The sequence below is a fragment of the Pituophis catenifer genome, unplaced genomic scaffold (assembly GCF_029215685.1).
Source record: "Pituophis catenifer annectens isolate HBS135680 unplaced genomic scaffold, rPitCat1.0.hap2 SCAF_2, whole genome shotgun sequence".
Lineage (NCBI taxonomy): Eukaryota > Metazoa > Chordata > Lepidosauria > Squamata > Colubridae > Pituophis > Pituophis catenifer.
This window is the reverse complement of record NW_027256882.1, coordinates 143,039,800-143,061,904: the sequence shown is the minus strand read 5'-3', so window position 1 is coordinate 143,061,904 and position 22,105 is coordinate 143,039,800.

The following is a 22,105-nucleotide window of genomic DNA, read 5'->3' as shown; positions in this document are numbered from 1 at the left end:
CATGATGCAAGGTCACACTGTCACATCCGGTGCCAGCCAGCTGAGCTCCAGGAAGCTGCCAATCAACTGTATGGGGGAGAATGCCCCCTCCCCCCCAAGTATGGCAAGCCAGTCGGGCTTGACAGACAGCTCCCCCTACCAGGAAGACAGTAAACATATATATGTTAATCATGGTTGTGTATCCATGGGTGCCTGGTTTCCATCCCTCCCCCCTGGTTTGTGAGGATAGGTCTTGTGGAACTTTCAGATTACTGTATTTTTTGGAGTATAAAACACACCTTTTTACCCCCAAAAAGGGGGTGAAAATCTGGGTGCGTCTTATACGCCGAATATAGCCGAATGTAGCCCCGCCCACCCGCCGGCCCCCACCCTTCACACATTTTCGGGCAGTTCCAGGCGGCGGGACATCTGGGTCGGGGCACAGCCTGAGGAACAACCGTCTTTGGGATGGTCTGGGGGGGGAATCTGCCCGGCAGCTTCGGGGAACAAGGCAGGCCCCACGGTTTGCGACAGGTCACCCCTCTGGCTGCCCAGCAGGCAACTGTTGTGGCCCGCCAGCAGCTTTCACGGATTGTGGCTGATCCCGATGACGAGGAGGCTGGTGTAGTGTCGCGCCAGCAGCCTGTGCAGCCGGCGCTTGCGTCGGACAGCAAGGAGACTGAAGAGGATTTGATGCCAGAGGCAGAGACTCAGCCAGGGCCTTCAGAACCTCCAGAGGCTCCTTCAAGTGAAGAGAGTGAAGTGGAGGAGCCTCTTCTCAATGCTCGAGCACGCAGGGCTGCCAAAAGGCAGGAGTGGCTACTCAGGAGGAGGTCTCCTCGAGACTAAGGCTTGGGGTTAATTGGCCACTCCCTTAGCCTATTTAAGTTCGCACACAGATAGCAAATGTTGCTGGAAACAATGTTTGGTCCTACGCAGAGCATTTTGAGAGTGAGTTTTTTGTTATAACTTGGTTTCTGGGCTGATTGCCAACCCTTGTTTGTTTAATCTCTGTAATTCATAGCAGGCTGATAAGGACATTGGTGGTTAAAGCCTGCATTTTGAAAGGAGTTTTTGGAACTGTGTGTGTGTGCTACACTTCTTGGGACCCCATGTTCTTGGGGCAGAACAGCAACTTAGGGCAGACAATGGTCGCGATGAATTCACTCCCCAACAATGTGAGGAGTCACTGCTGCTGCTGCCTAAGCCCTCTCCACGCCCAGGAGCCGAGCGAGCTGAACGGGAGTTTTTAAAGTGAAATGTCCGTCCTTTCCAGCCACCGCTGCCCGGATTCCCCAATACAATTCTCAGAGCTGCGTTTCAGGCAGCAGTAGCCAGTTCCCCTGCAATGTACAGCGGAGAACTGGGAACTGTTTTGGATTCGGGGAGGGGATTGCAGCGCTGCCGCATGAAAGTGCTTTTCTTCCCATTGCAGAGCCGCGCACCCCCGTCCTCCTTCTCAGCAGACTCACCTTCTCTTTCCTCCTGGCCGGATCCACCGCCTGAAATGCAATGCACTTTTTTTGCCTCTGCACACCCCATGTTTGGAATCGGGAAGGGGATCGCGGGTCTGCCACCTGAAAATGCTTTCCTTTGGAATCCTGATGCAAATCGTGGCACTTGCCTTGTTTTCCCCGAAGCTGCCGGACAAATTTCCCCCCCCCCAGACCATCCCAAAGAGGTTTGTTCCTCAGGCTGTGCTCTTTCCCTCCCACCAGAGCATGCGAGGGGTCTCTTTGGGGGAAAGCGAGTAGTCCCTGCAAATCACAGGAGCACCCTCATAAGTTTTCTGGAAAAGAACTTATCAGTAATCAATGCTCTCTTTCCCAGCTGACTTGCAGGAGGAGGAGGAGGGCGGCGTAAAGCAGTGCCACCTTAAATGCTGGTGGGCAGAGGTAGAATTCTTGTTTTCTTGTTTTCCTCCCCCAAAATTAAGGTGCGTCTTATACTCCGGTGTGTCTTATACTCGAAAAATACGGTAGCCTCTGTCTCTGTCAAGAGGTACCCTTTCCACAGCACCAGGTATTGCAATCGACCCCTGTGGACTCAGGAATCTAATACTCGGTGTATTTCATATTGATCATTGCCAGAGGATCCTGGTGGGTGTGGCGGGGTCCTGATGTGGGTGTCCTCTACTGGCTTTAGCAAACTGCTATGAAACACTGGGTGAATGCATCCCAAAAGGTGAGGCAGTTTCAACTCTACTGTGACCGGATTTATCACCCTCACTATGGAGAAAGGACCAAGAAACTTCGGGTCCAGTTTCTTACAGGGTATTTTCAACCGCAGGTATTTGGTTGAGAGATACACTTTCCCTCCCACCTGGAATGGTTTGTGAGGGCATCACTTTTTGTCTGCTTGGACTTTGTATGCCTCGGCTGCTTTTGTTAGTGTTGTTTTGTTTTTACGGTGATACATATGCCTTGTATGGTACCCATCCACTCATTGAGCCGACAAGGGGAGGGTGGTTCCTGCGGGTACTCAGGAATAGGCACAAAGTCTAACCCGTTGACCACCCAGAATGGAGTGAACCCGGTGCTACTATGCACTGCGTTGTTGTATGCCACCTCCACAAACGGCAGAAGATCTGCCCAATTGGTCTGCTGGTAGGTGACATAACATCTGAGGTACCGCTCTACCATGGCATTAATCCACTCAGTTTCCCCATTGGTATTTGGGTGGAAAGCCGAGCTAAGACCCTGAGAGGAACTGATCCTTCGCATGAACTCTCACCAGAACTTTGCTGTAAACTGCATACACACACACACACCGATCTGATATTATCCACCAGATCACCCCATAGAGATGATAGACATGGGTGATGAATAATTTGGCCAGTTTCCATGTGGACGGTAATCCGGAACATGGCGTGAAATGGGCCTGTTTGGAGAAGAGATTGATAATAGTCCATATAATGGTATGGCCATTGCTCTCTGGCAGCTCCACGATAAAATCCATTGCAATGTCCTCCCATGGCTGGGTCAAGTCTGCCACCATTTGTAACAGATCAGGGGGCTTTCTCCCCAATGCTTTGAGGTCACACAGACGGGACAGCTTTTCATGTAGTCTTCTACACCTGCTTTCATCTGAAGCCACCAGAACTGACGTTTGGTGAGGTGTAGGTCTTGAGGAACCTAAAATGGCTCACCTGTTTGACATCATAGCACCTATGAAGCACCTTCTCCCGCAGGGCCAATGGGACGTATAGTTTATCACCCTTTCATGCTAGTCCGTCCCATTGGGTTAGTAACAGTCAGCCTCTGTTGCTGCTGTGTTCACTGCAGCCAGAGCCAATGCTGTCCCATCCGGACTTCTCATCACCGCGCCAGGTCATCGCTACACTGTGTGGCTGTTCCTGCTGCCACGGCCGTTTCTGCCTCCCCCTCCCCCCCAGGTATGGCAAGTCAGTCGGCCTTGACAGTTTTAACTTTATGATTTGTTGAGTGACTATAAAGGAAGGACTAACCTATCTAGGTTGAAAAAATCTAGTTCATTATTTCTCAACCTTAGCAAACACCGATCTAGAGAATGACTAGAGCAGCAAATCTCTGCCCCCATCTGGTAGCTGTCTATTTTGTAGACTAATAAAGGTAAAAAAAAATCAAGCTTGACTCTTGGTGAATTCGTCTATCATTTTCTGGGCAACAATATTGAATTAGTTAGTCATTATCTTCTTCCAAATTTTTTAATTTATTGTTTTAGCCTAGCCTACAATCTATTGCTTCCTAATGATCTCCCACTGAAGTATTAACCAGATCTGACTTTGTTTTCATTTTCAAGACCAAAGTTAATTAGATGCTGCCAGTTAGCTATATTTCACTTGTTTCTTGCCTAACACAACCCATAATGGTTTAACTCACATAAATTAGAAACATCATACCACACTGTTTAGTGTGCAAACAGAATACTTTAGTATAGCAAAGGTTTTAGTATATTTCAAGCCCATATTTGCCTCCAGACTGGACGAGAGCTAGGCCCTGTCAGGCAACTGGTGAATGAAAATAGTTCCATGCAGCCTTTCTATTTGTGCCAGTGGGCACAGGAGGCTGATGAACCTTCTGCTTCAGCTACAGAACAGTAGAAGCACCTGGAAAATCCACCAAATCTATGTGTGTTTTAGAAGACAGTGACAACATCAGAAAAGAATTAGTAGCCACAGTCATGTGGTAGGGCGAGAGAGAAAGAGAGAGACAGAGAAAGAGAGGCTCAGGTTCTTCATCAACTAAGAGGAACAGAAAAGGTGCCATTAATCACTTCCAGAATTTGACTTTTGGAACAGAAGAAATTGAAATAAAAGGAAGAAAGAGAAGCAGCAGTGACTTCACAGAAAGACAACTTCATAAAGACAGGGTTGATGTTCCTTCTCTATCTCAAAAGAAGGAAGGAATGTGAAGGCACTTTAGACAGGGAGAAAAGGAAACATGTGGGTGACTGTAGGTCTTATTTTACAGAATAGCTCTCTGTTTCAAGGGCTATTCAGTCCAACTCTGGTATGAAATGGAGCAAGAGCCTTCAGGTTCCCCTTCTATAATGAGTTCCTGGGGAGAAGACAAGCAGGCAGCCCAGCTGGCAATTTTCCCTTAAAAGAAAATATTGCATATTTTTGAAATCTGTCCACATGCAGATGAAATCACAGATGCAAATCTGCAAGCTACCATTTTACATCTGTAGATGAAAGGCCAGAAAGCCAAAATATGGGTTTGTGGCGAGAACCCAATACAAGATCAGAGGGTACAAAGGTCATTGGACACACCTTGTCCTCTTTGTTTGGACCACTTTTCAATCCAAAAGCCTGATCTAGGAAAAGATAACTAAAAATAGAGGCCTTGGCAAGGGAGATTCATCAAAAAGGGATAGGATTAAGTATTAAGTTTAAGAGTACCTCCTCTAAGATGTGTTGCATCCCAAGATTCATGTGATGAGATTTAGGGTTCTTGTCATTTCTCACATGCAGATTATAACATATGGTGTGCATGTATAATGTTGCTGGAAAATTGGTTGATATTCCTCTAGAGCTGTGGTTCTCAACTTCAACAACTTTAAGAGGTATAAATTTCAACTCAAGTACTGCTTACAATACCTTTTTGTATTTTAATGAGAAAAATCAGGTTCAACCACTTATGGCATCTTTAATCTTTAAAAGGGGAAATGAGCATCAGTAAACTTCAACTACATTAGTAACTAGTCTGAACTATGCTCCCATATCTAATGATATGGAAGTGTTTGTTGAGCAGCATCAATAAATCCATTTTCAATCAGTGACCATGGGGGAAAAGGGTTGCTTTAATTCAGGGGTCTCCAAACTTGGTAACTTGTGGACTTCAACTTTTAGAATTCTTCAGCCAGCAATACTGTGTGAGCAATTCTGGGAGTTGAAGTCCACAAGTCTTCAAGTTTTGAGACCCCTGCTTTAATTTAATTGAAATGACGCCCACTTTGTTGCATTCTAGAGGTGTGCTCAAGTACTGTGTAATATCTACAGAATTTTCATTCTCAGATAGCATGACAAAGGAATGCCAACATATATCTGCAGTTTAGACATCGATGTGAAATGAGCTGTAGACAGCCAATGTTCCAAATTAGCTTTAAATGCAGTTTCTTTGCTGAAAGTAATGGTGGTAGCTAAATAGGACAAGGCACTTCTTTAGTTCAACAACAAAATAAATGCATAACTAAGGTTCAGATTCACAAGAACAAGTTTGCATTATTTATGTTGTGAACTTAGACCAGCTCAGTGTTTTTTAAAAAATTCTGAAGCGATCAAAGGTTTAAGGGGTTCACTGGAATGTAAAATCCCAAAATTGGCCTAATGTACTTTCTCAGATTATTTCTATTGGTCATTAACTTAATGGAGAGAGGGAAATTTTAGGTGATTACAAGATAGAAACAGCAGCCATTGTGCCTCTGTTGCACCTTGCTTCTACTTGAACTTCGTGTGACATACACAATATCATCCTGTGAGTGACATCATCATGCTGCAGACAGATGTATTTTTCTATTCCAATAAAGTGAGTATGCCAAAATCCATTTATTCTGTGCATTAAACCAAAAACACAGGAATGGTGGAAGGAGAAGGAATGGTAATAATTTTGTCATAATTCCCTTATTAACTGTACCCTGCACATTGCCTCTTCCACTCTCCCTCCCCCCCCTTTATTGCATGCCTTCAATTTTAGACTATATTGGAGATTAGCTTTGCAGAGACACAAAGCCAGCATTGTGGAGCTCTCTCTGGTTGCAGTATGGACACTTGTTGAAGTCCTGCTCTGGTCAAACCAGTTTTGTCAGACTCTGTAACATTGCTTATTTATTTTATTTATTTTTATTTTTTTCTATTTTTCTATTTTTTTGTCATTTTTCTTAATATCTTGTTTTTTGTTTTTCTTGAGTTAAACAAAGGGCCACCATCTTTTTGCAGCCAGCAGCTTTTTGTAGTTTTGTTTTCTGGGGCAAGAGGGAAATATAACAATTATCATTGGTTTGTGCCATAATCATCAAAATTATGACAAATCAAGGATTGAACTATCTCGTTTTGCATGTAATGAATCTATCTCATATATTAGTTTCACCTTTTAAGTTGCATTACTGAAATAAATGAACTTTTGCACGATATTCTAATTTTTCGAGTTTCACCTGTACATTGCAAGATTCGTTGATACAGACCTGGGAGGGAATTAAGAAGAAGCACTATTTTAAAATACCGGGCTGGCTATCCACTATGGAGGCAATGATTCACCCTAACACATTAGACATTGGTAAAATGGTAAAATATAATGAAATTTTGGATAACGGGAAAATTAAAATCCAACCAAGAATTAAAGGAGCAGGAATAATTATAGATTGGTGGCCTTATCTTCAGCTACAATCGAGATACAAAAAAGATTTAGAGGAATTTGGATTTGAACCGAATTTAACACAACTAGACAAATTATTAACAGGCCCAGAAGAGAAATTACTATCTAAAATATATAATTATTTATTAAATTTTGATTTGGAAGAGGAAATTGTAAAGGGGCCAATGATAGCATGGGCTAAAAATAAGGGACATAATATTGAGTTAGAAGATTGGGAAAAAATTTGGAAGAAAAATTATACATTAACAAAATCTGCTGCATATATAGAAAATCAGTATAATATGTTCTATCGGTGGCACTTAGCCCCAACAAGACTTGCAAAAATGTAGCCCAATCTAAATCCTAACTGCTGGAAATGTAAAAGAGCACAAGGTACTTTTTTTTCATGTATGGTGACTTTGCCCAGAAATCAAAAAATACTGGATTAAAATACAAAAATGGTTAAATGAAATTATGCATTGACAAATAGAATTGAAGCCTGAACTGTTTCTTCTGGGGATCATTAAAGGAAAATATCCTAAAAAGATTAAATATTTGATCATTCATATTACTACAGCAGCGAGAATTGTACTATCATAAGCCTGGAAAATGTCCACTACACTGACAGATTGTTTAATAATCCAGAAAATTTTTGTGCAGAAATGGACAAATTTACTATAGAATTAAATAATAAGGAAGACTCGGAATATTACTCAACTTGGGAAAACTGGTATCAATGGATAGAACATAAAAATAGATAGGTCAAAATAAGACATAAATTGTGTTTACATATATTTGATTAGGAAGGAATATCTGAGAATATATGAATACAATTAAGATTTGTGTACTGTTAGAACGACATTGAATTGTACAACTATCACGGACGTATTTTCGTTACAGATGTATTTGTATTTTAATATTTTAAATTTTAATAAAGGTTTTAGGACTTCCGGCGGTGACGTCAGCGTGTTAGGGACGAAAGGAACGGATCTCCGTTCTCCAAGTCCCTAATATCTCCGATATAGGAGCCGATTTAGGCACTATTGACCTCGGAGAGGTCAATAGAAAAAAGGGGGAAACTCCGAGGACCTCGGGGAGGACAGCAATCCCCCCGAAGGTTCAGGAAATCCCCCTTAATCCTGATCGGGGAAAAACCAGCCACCCCGGCTGGCCAGAAACGTTGACAGCTGACTAAGAGGGAAGCGAAAATCAAATAAAGAAGACTTCGGTGGAAAGATCGGGAAGAAAAAGAGCTCAAAAGGTATATTTACAACCCATAACGTGAGAATCGAAGGCAGAAGAAGATAAAACTCCAACTAAGAAGCGAACCTTCGCTAGACAAGCGGCGACTGAGAAATAAGCGGAGACAGCTTCCATCTTGACAGTGACAGCGCACAAATTAACAACCGGCGAAAGCGGAGGAAATCCAGGGGAAACCCAGGAGGAGAAAGTGATCCCAGAGAAACTTGGATTTTGAACATTTTGCTACAGAGGAGAGACGGAACTTAAGGAGAGAAAGGGATTAATTTGATAGACTTTGCCCTTTGTGGAGGTGATAACGAGACAATTAACAAGCAGCCGATACCGGAAGAGAGAGCGGCAGAAAAACTCCGTTTAAAGTGGAAGCTAGTGACTTTTGGAGCTAAATCAAATCAACCTAAGCGGAATATTTTTCTTTGGACTTTTGGACCTTTGGACTTTGGATATTTGGAGGTTTGGACTTAGACATTGGGACTTGGATTATTTTATCCTTTACTTTTTTTTTGTTTTGTTTTTTCCTCTTTGTTGAAAGGTGGACACTCGGGAGTCTTGGAGCTTTGGTGGACATTGGACACTTAATACAAAAGTATTGGGACATTAGACTCTGAACAATAAATAAGAAGGATACAAAGTTGGAAAAAAAAAGAGAAGAGAGTGATCCAGAAGAAGAAGAATCAACTGTAAAGTATAATTAATTGTATTAAAAGCTGATAACAAATTAATGATTAAGAAGCATAAAAAGTATTAATATTAAATGTACTGTTTGTGAAATCTCATATATAACCCTATATACTATATATATAACTGTTAACTTAATTTCATATTTACTCTAAATATATATTTATACTTATCTTAGTGCTATATTTTATCTTGGTAGTTAAATATCATATTGTTTTGTATGTTTAGTTTTGAAAAATTATATTAGACAGATTAATTGAATCTAGGATTGAAATTAAGGGTAATTGATTTGATAAATAGTAATTAATAATAAATTTAAATAAGATAGTAAGTAATTAATTATAAGGATAGCTAACAGATGAATTGCTGAAGTATTAGACTTTTCCCTCACTCCCTCCCCTTATATTTCACCCCATGTTTAAAGAGTAATATAGGCCAGACAGCCATCATGAATTGAAGAACTCTGTAAAATATTGAAAAGTGAAAAATAGAACTTATAGATAAATTTATATATAGACAGTGATAGTGTGACAAGGAAACTCATTTTAGTTGCTTATCTCCCTGGGATTACTGGGATTACTGAAAGTCACCAATCAAACATAAATACCAAAAGAAATAGAACAGCCCAAATAGTAATCAGTATATGAAATTCTGGGAGAAGATAATAAAAGAAATACAAATGGCAACTACAAGTTCAACAACAATTTCTAAGTTAAGTAAGAAAATACCATCAAGCCAGATGATACTCATGGCCTCCCCAGCACAACAAAAAACAGTTGAAACTACGGAAAAAGATAAAGCAACTCCCACCCTTAATATGCAAAACATTCACTCCGTATTAACGATGATCCAGGAAGGAATGAATAAAATGCAAGAGACCATGGCCTACAACCATGAGGAGACAAGGAAAAATCACGAGGAACTTAGGATGGATGTGGGAGAGATAAAGGATAATATTAGGAACATGGATGAGAAGATAGGAAAGATACAACACAATATAGAGGAAAATGAACAGAGGATTTATAAGGTGGAGGAGAGAATAGAACATACGAATAAGAGAATGGAGAAGATGGAATATAACCAAGCAGCCACAAATAAGGACCTAGAGGACACGGTATCATATCTTGAGATGGAGAAGGCATCCTTCTACTTAAGGTTTCAGAACGTAGAAGAGCAAAAGGAGGAGGACCTAGGAGAAATCATGACCGAGATACTTTCAGAAGTGACCCAGAGGGACAAGGAAGAGATACGAAGTGGAATAGACGAAATCTATAGAGTTCACATGAACTATGCCCGGAGAAATAAGTTACCAAAAGAAATACACATCAGATTTACAAAAAAATCTTTAAAAGAAGAGATTTATAGGAAGATGAGAGAGGATACAGCTATGTATAAGGGAAAAGAAATCTTAACCCTCAAACAGATACCAAAAAGGACAAGGGACCAAAGAAGGAACTACAACTTTCTAACGGCACAGTTGAATAAATTTAAAATAAAGTTCCGCTGGCTAATACCGGAGGGTCTACTAATCTCCTGGGAAGACAAAAAATACAGAATTGATAATGTAGGAAAAGCACAGGACTTCTTCGACCAACACTTCGTGCTGGAGGAGGAGCAGGAGAGCAGAAAAGAAGAGGAACTTAAGAGGCAAGAGGAACAGCGGACAGAGAAAGAAGAAAGAGACCAAGAAGAGGGGAGAAGATTGGGAAGAGAAAGAATGGAGAGAGAGGGAGCGAGGGAAAAGACGCAAATGATTACTAGAAACACAAAAAGACTGCAAACAACGGATAGATAAATAAAGAGAGATGGAAAAAGAGCTAAAACTTATTTCAATCAATATAAACGGACTTAATTCACCAGCTAAAAGAAAACAGACATTTACAAAACTTCAAAAGCTAGAAATAGATATTATAACACTCCAAGAGGTACATATCAAAAGACAGCATCTAAAACTATTGGACAACCAAAGATTAGGAAGACTATATGCAGCTCTAGGAGACCAAAAAAAGAGAGGAGTCGTAATATATGTGAAGAAATACCTAAAAACAAAACAAATATATGCAGACACAGAAGGATGTTTCTTAATAATAGAAATACAAACAGGATCCAAAACAATATTATTAATATCCATATATGCACCGAACGGAAACCAAAATGACTTTTTTAAAAAGCTACACAATATAATTAAAGACCTGGAATACGAAACTATCTGTATGGTAAGAGATTTCAATGCAATCATGGACATAGAAAAAGACTATCGGAGTAATAAACAGAGTAAAACCAGAAAGAAAACTCTACCGGAACCTTTCAAAGACATGATCAACGAACTACACCTACATGACGTATGGAGAGAGGCAAACATGCAAACAAAACAGTATACATATTATTCGAACCCACACCAATCATGGTCTAGGATCGACATGGCCTGGATGACCTCAGACCTCAGAGAGGAGGTAAAAAATATCGAAATAGCAGTGAACACATGGGCAGATCATAACCCCATTAAAATAATATGGAAAGGACATCGAAAGCAAAGGAGGTGGATGATGGATACGGGAATAATAAAAGATAAGGAATATATACAGATGATTGAGAAAGAGGTTAAAATGTTCCTACAAATAAACACTAAAGAACAGACATCGCTTCAAAACCTTTGGGACACAATTAAAGCATACATAAGAGGTCTTACAATTGCGTATATGGCAAAAAAAAATAAAGAGAAACAACAGTCAAGGAATAAGTTGTTAGAAGAACTTAGAACATACGAATTAGAATTGCAGAAGGAGCCCCATAACAAAACAATAAAAGGAAAATTAAATCTTACTAAACATAAAATCAATCTGATTACCCAGACAGAAATTGCACAGAAAATCAAATTAGCAAAACAGAAACATTTTGAGCATGCAAACAAAACGGGGCGCTGGTTAGCGTATAAATTGAAAAAAGAAAAAGAAAGGAGAACAATATTTCAATTGCAGGACGAAACAGGACAAATATACCATACCAACCTAGACAAAAAACGTATAGTCAAAGATTTTTTTCAAAGTCTTTACAAGAAAGAAGAGATTCGGGATGAAGACATTAAGGAATACCTATGTAAAACAAACATCACAAAATTAGAGGAGTCCCACAGAGAAGCATTAAATAGACCAATTACGATGTCTGAGCTGGTGGAAGCAAGGAAAAAGCAAAAAAACAACAAGGTCCCAGGCCCGGATGGAATACCAACGGAGTTTTATAAAAACTGTCAAAATGCAATCGATGAACTGTTACTCCAAGTCCTCAATGATGCATTATTAGAAGCAGAAATTCCCAAATCCTGGACTGAAACCATTATTACACTTATCCCTAAAGAAGACACAGACCTCACACAAGTTAAAAATTATAGGCCGATCTCATTGCTCAATGTAGATTATAAACTCTTCATGTTGGTTATAACGCAAAGACTGAAAACAATTATTCATAAATACATACATACAGATCAGAACGGTTTTGTTCCAAGAAGACAGATCAAAAATAACATAAGAACAATTATCAACGTCCTGGAATATTACGAGAAAAGAGTTGATAAACAAGTAGCCTTAATCTTCTTAGACGCACAAAAGGCCTTTGATAATCTAAATTGGAACTTCCTCATATTGCAACTAGAAACCATGGACTTTGGGGCTAAATTTTTACATATGATTAGAAGAGTATATTCCCTCCAAACGGCCAAAATTATGATTAATGGAGATATGACTGAAAATCTGGATATACAAAAGGGTGTGAGACAGGGCTGCCCCTTATCCCCACTATTGTTCATAATTTCATTGGAAATATTACTAAATGAAGTCAGGAAAGATGCCGAAATAAAAGGTTTGAGAACACGGAAAGAAGAGTACAAATTGCAAGCCTTCGCTGACGACGTGGTATTTATAATGGAGCAACCGGAAATAACAGGAACCAAACTTCTAGCAAAGATAGAGGAATATGGAAGAGTCGCAGGGCTTAAAATTAACAAACAAAAAACTAAAGTATTAACAAAGAATTTGACAAAGGTACAGGAGACAAAACTAGAAGACAAATTAGGAATACAAATTGTAAAGAGAATAAAGTATCTAGGAATCTGGCTTACTGCTAAAGCAATAACAATTAGAGAAGACAATTATAATAAATTAATGAAACAAATTAGAAAAGACCTGGAAACATGGAACAAATTACAACTGTCATTCCTAGGGAAAATTGCATCCATAAAAATGAATATACTGCCTAGATTACTCTACCTTTTTCAAGTAACCCCAATCTGGCCAGGAAAGAACTTTTTTAAGGACCTTAATAAAATAATAACAAAATTTATCTGGAATGGGAAAAGGGCCAGAATCAAAATAAAGTGTATGCAAGATATTCGGGAAAAAGGAGGTTTAGGCCTACCGGACTGGGAGTTATATTATAAAGCAGCATCGCTAAACTGGATAAGGGACTGGATAGACCTTAAGAATAAAAGAATGCTATCACTAGAGGGCTTTGAATTACAACGCGGATGGCACACCTTTCTGTGGGAGGGAAAGGACAAGCACCACGGATACTTCCAGCAACATATTATCAGAGAATCATTGTACAAATCATGGCAAGAGATTAGGAAACATTATACCAAGATTCCACGATGGCTATCGACAATGGAAGCACTAATATACCCCAATGCCATGGATATAGAGAAAATGAGGACTTATAAAGAATTACTGAACAGTGAAGGAGAATTACAAACAAGACAAGAATTACAAAATCAGGGTATAGACATTGATTGGTGGCCATACATGCAAATAGAATCAAGATATAAAACTGATCGGGCACAATTTGGATTCCAAAATGAACCAAATGAATTGGATAAAATATTACAAAGTACAGATTAGAAAATGATTACCAAAATTTATAAGTACCTATTAAAATACAAATTAGAAGAGGAGGTTGTCAAAGAGAATATGATAATATGGGCCAAAAATATAGGATATACTATTGAATTGGATAAGTGGGAGAATCTGTGGAAGATAAATTACAAGATGACATTGTCTATACCCTACAAGGAAAACCTTTACAAAATGTTCTACCGATGGCACCTCCCACCGGCGCGCCTAGCCAAGATGTTCCCAAATACATCTCCGATGTGCTGGAAATGTAAATCACAGAAAGGGACATATTATCATCTCTGGTGGCTATGCTGAAGGGCAAAACAATACTGGCAACAAATTAAAACAATGATTGAAGAAATCACGAAACAAAAACTGGAAATGAGGCCGGAAACCTTTTTATTGGAAATAATTACAGCACAATATACCAAAGAAATAAAATATCTGATTATCCATATCCTCACAGCGGCACGTATACTCTTTGCCCAACATTGGAAATCTGAACAGTTACCCATAGAAGACAAAATAATAGCTAAAATTACAGAATGTGCAGAATTGGATAAGCTCACACAAGAAATACAAGAGAAAGATGATACTGATTACTATTTAGTATGGCAAAGATGGTACAGCTGGCTGGAGGCAAAAATAGGAATATAAAGATGACTTTCGATTATTCAATAGAAATGCATAGAAGTAAATAAGGAGTCAACTATATATGTATATATATAACTAAGTAAATAGGTGACTGTAGATATTGATACAAATAGAAATATGAAAAATAACCCACCGTTGTATTATCTTCTAAGAGTCAGTCATTGGACTGAATTGATGTATGTTCGTTTTGTATGTTGTTTCAATGTATTTATGTTGGTTTTGTTTTTTCTTTTTATTATTAATAAAAACTATTAAAAAAAAAGGTTTTTTTAAAATAAATAAATAAATAAAATAAAAGTTGCTGAACGATCAAGAAGTCAAAGGACAGTTACACCATTCATCTCCTGCCTAAATAGGACTGCTGGAGGCCTATTCGCAGAAACAGTAAGGGCAAAGAAATAACCTTTGTCCTCCCTTATTGCTATGATGTAGGCCCAGATATGGACTCTTACTCTTGTTTGGTTGGATTCATTCTATACACCGAGCATCACTTCTTGGTTTCATCTCATGGAGTTTCTCAGAAAACCAAGATGCACCCAAGGATCGGCACACAGAGAAACTGCATAGGAGCAATCCTGTCCAGGCAGGTCACTGGAACCTACTTCAGGCTGCAGCTAATATTGTTTTTGATGACAACGAAAATGAAGATGATAATGATAATAGTGAAGATGAAGATTTCTATAACAGTTAATTACTGCAGCGAACTGCCCAGCCCTTCTCCTTGAATGATTAAAAAAGAAGCCATATTTTATGTTAAGCCAATAAACCAACCCACCTGTCAATCAATGATTGTTTTTTTAGAGCTGTGGATTGCTGCTACAGAGAAGACATCATTGTTCTGATGATTGCTCTTGGGAGGGAGGGGTTTGATTTTGAAGGAAATTTTATCTCAATGTGTCAGAAGAACTCTTACTCTTTGGCTCTGCAATCCACTTGTGAGCTTCATTTTTCACTTTCTAAAAAAAAAAATCACTGTTTTCCTCTGTGGGATGAAATGTGAATTTGTGACAGTGTTTCACATTGTCATGCAGGCAGTGATGTACTGTCTTCAGACCTTCTTTGCCATCTGCAGTTCTTTAGCTCTAGAACCTGGGAATTTTGGCTCTGCCTATTGCCTAACCAATCAAGGAAGGGGATAGAAAATTAGGGGTGGCGGAATGGGACGTCTGGAAAAACAGACATTCCACATGGTATTTCAACTCTGAATCAGATTTCTTTCGTCCCTGCTTTACAATGCCATTCCAACTCCCAACTCCCCTCACTCCCCTTGTCCTTATTTCAGGAGCTGGCAGCTCAACTGTTTTAAGAACTTGCTGAGGAAACTCATGGACTTTAATCCGATTATATATGCACCGGCTTCCAGAACTTTGCTTCCCCACTCCCAACCTCACTCCTTTATCCATCTCATTCAGGAGGCCTTTTCCAGCTTGAAAAACTATTGCTCATTTTTGGCAGGGGCCCCTGCAACTTTTCTCCCCCTAGTAGAGATTTGGGCAATGAATCAGCTACCTGCAGCTGTTCTTGAGCCTGCCACCCAAGTGCAGGAATTTCTGCTAGGAATGTTGCAATGTATGTTGTATCTTTTGGAAGGACCGGTTTAAAATCATGGAAACCCTTTCGCTGCCTCAGACATTTAGACTGACTTAAGCCTTAGCATCCCCTCCCCCTTCTTTCCCAAAATTAAAGAATAACAGAGCTACCTCTCCCCTCCCCCCCCTTAACTGCCCTACTGTTTTGGACAGCAAAAAAATTCTGGCTGACCTGTGTGGGTGCAACATGTGAAAATGGGGGGGGGAGGGGGAAGGAAATTCACACGGCTGCTTTTAAGCGGTGATGTGTCAAACTTTGTCATTAATAAGGAAGTTCCATAGCTAACATTTACATCTTGCTCATTTACCTTTAGAGCAGTTAAGGTATCAGTTTCGCTCAAGTTCTTTGCCTATCCTTGTGAATGTGTGCGCGCGCATACATCTATGTCTGGGTCTCTGTGTGTCGGTCTGTGTGTGTGACCAATTTCATAGCAGGATGAAAAAGGAGGGAGTAAAGGAGAAGCTGTCAAATTCTGAGTCTCATAAACATGCAGATGTGTAATCTGGGAGGGTCAGCAACTTTTGAGAAACAAATCAGTTAAAATGTCACTCTGAGTTTTACCTGGTAATCTGGGATGCGCTTATCTTTTCAGGGTGACTTCAGTGGTGAGTTCTCACTTGCTGTGCAGGCTACAGAACTGCAAGGCCAAGATTGGTCTTTCAGATGCCCTGAAAGTTTGCCATACAGACAATGTTTTTTCTGCTTTACTCTCAAATTTCTTTTTACAGTCATCTTGAGCTTCCTTTATTGTTGTGAAGTAGTGGGAAGGAGGAGGGGAGGTGATGCCTGTTTCTTAATAACACTCTCTCCATCCTTTTGTGGCCTCCATGGCTGCCCACATTTCTGAGTCATCTGAATATGACTCAGGGAGGTAAGTTCATTTGTGGTCTATTTGTATTATGGAAAGTCAGAGAGGCTGCAATTTACCAGATTATTGTGCAATGAAACACACACACACACATATTCTCTCTTGCTCTCTCTACGAACATAGTTTAGTTGCATAGCTAAAACTCCCCACCAAATCCATGAGAAATCCATTGGAATTGTTTCCTGCCTGAAAAATCTAAATTTAAAAGAAAATTCTTCTCTATCAAACTGAATGAGGATGGGAGCGGAAAAAAAATTCATATCCTCCAAACACTCCCCTCCAATTACCTGACAGTGCTGTGTGCAGGCTTGTGTACTTAGAGGTGCCAAGAATGAATTAGTTTGCTTTTTGATTAAGGGCAATTAATGAGGGAATTGACACACTTTAAAGAAACGTAGGTTGCCCATAGATAGAAAATGAGAAATGAGCCCTTGTATGTTGAGTTATTATGACTGAATCTTGCCCCTTTCAAAGCATGGACCACTAAAGCTCACTAAAAGCATCACATGCCTTCAAAACAGGGGTGAAATGCTCCCAGTTCAGACCAGATCACCCGATGGCAGCAGGTGGTTCGGAGAACCAGTAGCAAAATCCCTGTGCCCCCCCCCCATGTCCACCTGAGCCGCGCGATCATCAGAGGCTGTTTTTTTTTACTTTCAAAAGCATTTTTTCTATAACTCTTCGGCCGAAAAAATGCTTTTAAAAGTAAAAAAAAAAAAAAGCCTCTGATGATCGCGTGGCTCAGCTGGGATAGTCAGAGGCTTTTCAAAGCATTTTTTTCTGCAACCTCTCAGCCGAAGAGATTGTAGGGAAAAAAATGCCTTTAAAAGCCTCTGGTGATCCCAGCTGACTTGCCTGATAGTCAGAGGCTTCTAAAAGCATTTTTTTCTGCAACCTCTTAAGGTTGTAGAAAAAATGCTTTTAAAAGTAAAAAAAAAAAAGTTGGCCACACCCACCCAGTCACATTACCCACCACTACCAAGCCACGCCCACAGAACTGGTAGTAACAAATTTTAGATTTCACCCCTGCTTCAAAACATGCTCTGGGTCACGGGTAAGAATACTTTGAAACATCATATGTTTCATACTTTGCCCTAGAATACGAATGAGAGATGCATTGATTTTTGTGTATGTAGCATGTTCAAACCACACTCCAAAAGGGAGCCCAATTTGTAGAGGGAAATGTCTTTAAACATTTCCCTTTAAATGTTTAAGATATTTGAAAACTGCAAGGCACAACATAATCCTAGCCTTCAGAAGGATCAGATCTTGAAGAACGATCTGAAGTTTTAACCCTTCCCGCTCTAGCTCTGCAAAAGAGATGCTGAAGTTCATTGTCTTGACTGCCCATTTTTCATCTCTCTCCCAAATGCTGGGGTTATTCAAAGAAAGATAATTTGTCTGAAATCCTTGGCTGTCTTATTTCATCTATAAAGGCAATCAAAAAAATCAATTGGTTGCAAGAACATCTCACACTTGGAAGATGCTAAAGAAGTATGAGACCAGAAAGAAAAAGAGAAGGAAAAGCGGGAAGGAATCCTAAGCAGTAGACTTCTAGCTTTTCTGCTATTTCTCCTATCATGCAAATGAATCAGTAAAATTGAGTTGTTTTTCTATTTTTCAAAAAGTTTATTAAATTTATCACTTTGTCTACCCCATGCCCAAATATTTTTGGGGTTCTTAAAGCCAAAAGAGCCTTGTCAGTAGAAATGCTCCATCTGCCTTCCCTCGTCAAACTCTCCTGATGCTTACTTTGTGCCAGGTAAAAACTTTTAAACTTTTCCCCAGACATTTTAAAGGAAACCAGTTTTCCATTATTGAATATTATTTTGCTGATGGTTTGATAATTTATCTGTTAAATATATTGTATTATTGCTATTATTGCTATTATTTTGATACCACATGTTTTCAGTAGGTTGATACTCTAAGCTACGGGTGTCAAACTGGTGGCCCGCAGGCCAGATGCCTCACACACAGGCCACACCCACCCCAGCTCCTCGAATGGGAAAAACATCACGTGATGGCAACGTGACATGGCATGGCAAGTTTGACACCTGTGACACCTAAGCAATTGCAGTTGTGAGAAGTAACGAATACTTGGCACTTGCAGGAAAGTGATATCCAAATAGATCAAAATGTGACTTTGGAGCCTGACCTGCATTTTAACCTCATTAATTTTGATGAATTAGCCATATTCATGTGCACATTCATACATATCTAAATAAAACTACTGAAATATTTTTTTTTCCAGTCAGGATGTTCTCATTCAATTCCCCAAGCATTTATAAGGGTATTTTGATAACCTCAGCAACCCTGTCCCCGTCCCCCCCACAAGTATGGCAAAAGTTCTACAGGTGTTTATTCAAACCCCACAAACAGTTCCTTAGAAAGCACTATTGCACAGGTCTGGATTTCAAGCTGAGTACAGCAAGAGTCACTGGGTAACCAAGTCTAATGGGCACACATAACGTCCAGGAGTCAAACAGGCTAGGATACACAGCATGATCACACAAGGCACAGAACTGGGCACATTGCTCCAGCAACACTCAAATCCTCAGGGACTTGACTCAAGTCCTCCTTAAGTAGGCAGGTGCAGCCCTTCATGAGAGGCAAGGTTGCCTCCTCACAAGTAGTCTGACTGGCATTGTGCTTGTCTCCTCTCTGCTCTATATGTCCTTGTATCAGGAGAAGGTATGGACTCCACCTCCTCCTCATTGCTAACAAAGGCATTAAGAGTTAACCTAATCTTGCATAGCTTCTTCTCTGGTAATGTTGTACTACTAACTAGAGCATACAAAACATTTGCTAGACCAATTCTTGAATACAGCTCATCTGTCTGGAACCTGCACTGCATATCGGACATAAATACAATTGAGAGAGTCCAGAGATATTTTATGAGAAGAGTCCTCCATTCCTCTACCCGCAATAAAATACCTTATGCCACCAGACTCCAAATTTTGGGCTTAGACAACTTAGAACTACACCGACTTCAGACTGACCTAAGCATAGTACATAAAATTATCTGCAAGAATGTCCTTCCTGTCAATGACTACTTCAGCTTCAACCACAACAATACACGAGCAAATAATAGATACAAACTCAAGGTAAACCACTCCAGACTCGATTGCAGAAAATATGACTTCAGTAACAGAGTGGTCAATGCCTGGAATGCACTACCTGACTCTGTAGTTTCTTCCCCAAACTCCCAAACCCCCAAAACTTTAACTTTAAACTGTCTACTGTTGACCTCACCCCATTCCTAAGAGGTCTGTAAGGGGCGTGCATAAGTGCACCAGCGTGCTTACTGTTCCTGTCCTAATATTCCTTCTTACTTACTCTTTTCATGTATTCAAATTATGTTTACACTTTTACCTGTTATCTTATATATGCTTGACAAATAAACTTATGATTATGATTATGAAGTGGCAGCTGCTCCCACCCTCTCCCAAGTCTTCTGGCTAACTTGCTGCAGCTTGCCTCCTTCAGCCTCAGCCTGTCACTGGTGGTCCAATCAACCCAGCTGAGGCTGCTCCATCAGGCTAGCATTTTCACCTCTGGGTGAGATTCAAGGTGCTGGTAATTACCTATAAAGCCCTACATGGCTTAGGCCCGGGGTACCTGGTGGACCATCTGCGGCCAGCGACAGCTCCCCATTGCCCGGTGCGCTCTCACAGGGACGGCCTCCTTGGGGTCCCGTCGGCCAGACAGTGTTGGCTGGTGACTCTCAGGGAGCGAGCCTTCTCTGTGGGTGCGCCTACTCTGTGGAATCAGCTCCCTCTGGAGCTCCGGATGGCCCCTGACCTTCGCTCTTTCCGCCGTGACCTCAAAACATGGCTATTTGGCCTGGCCGGATTGGACAGAAGGGGTTTTTTAAAGGGGATTTTACTGGTTTTTATATTTGAATACTGAATTTTATGTGTTTTTATCATTGTGAGCCACCCTGAGTCCTTTGGGAGAGAGGGCGGCATACAAGCTCAAATAAATAAATAAATAAATAAATAAATAAATAAATAAATAAATAAATAAATAAATAAATAAATAAATAAATAAATAAATAAATTCTCTGAGTCCCGATCCTGATCAATATTCAACTGCACACTTTCCTCTGCAGACTCAAACTCACCCTCCTCCTCTGAACTGGGGGGTGGGGGATTCATGACAGGAACTAGTGAAGAATTGAGAGCCAGCAGCATCAGTATGAACATAAAAAACAATGAAAAACTTTGGACTTCATAAAGGTCTAGTTTAGAGAAACAGTTTTTTGTTGTTGTTTTTTTTAATTTGATTTACATGCCGCTCTTCTCCGGAGACTCAGGGCGGCTTACAATGCGCTAAGCAATAGCCTTCATCCTTTTGTATATTTATACAAAGTCAGCTTATTGCCCCCACAACTGGGTCCTCAATTTACCTACCTTAGAAAGGATGGAAGGCTGAGTCAACCTTGAGCCTGGCAAGATTCAAACCTGCAGTAATTATAGGCAGCTGGTCTTAATAACAGGGTGTTTTAAACCACTGTACTACCAAGGCTCAAACGTTGGCTCAAATGGAACACATTTGATAAAATTTGCTCTTGAAAATAAATTGAATCCTAGACAAAGATTGCCCATAAAAATAATGAATTAAAGGGAAGTTAATATAGCCTACGTACGTTGGGGATGATATGCAGAGTCCTATTCTCATCTTTATAGCTGTGCTAATGGGATTAGGGTTATAATATGAAGTAAAGTCAAATTCTGCACTGAGATGGTCAAAAACCTGATGGACATGAATGTCAAGAATGTTCACCAACCCTTACCTGATTTCCCTTGGGAAAGTTGACAATTGCCACTTTGTCATACCACTTCTTCAAACGGCAATAGGTTTGATTTGTATGATCAACTCCCGATCAGTTATTTCACTTAGCCAGAACAGAACACTTAATGACCATGAAAACAACAGCAATACAATGCAATAGAAATAAAAATTGACCAATGCCATTTTGTTTACAAACAACAAAAACCATGCTCTGCAAGAAAGATGCCAAAGACCTGTTTCCCGAGAGCTGTATTTACATTCAGAATGACAGACAAACCAGTGCCCTGGTTTTTGTACAAACTTACACAGTCAAGTTTGAAGGAATTACTTAAATCTTCTATAGGTATGTAGTGAGTGAAGGATTAGCAAGTTTTTCAATCCTGTTTTTCTATCTAGAGAAATAGCAACAGAATGTCCTATAACCGATCCCCCATTATCCTTCTTCTAACCTTTCCAAAGAAGAAGAATCTCCTTGATACTGTGTGTTAATGAGCAGCACACATCAGACAGCTGCACTGAGTTTGTGCACATGACCAGAATTTGAAGATTGGCACTTGATTAGCTCA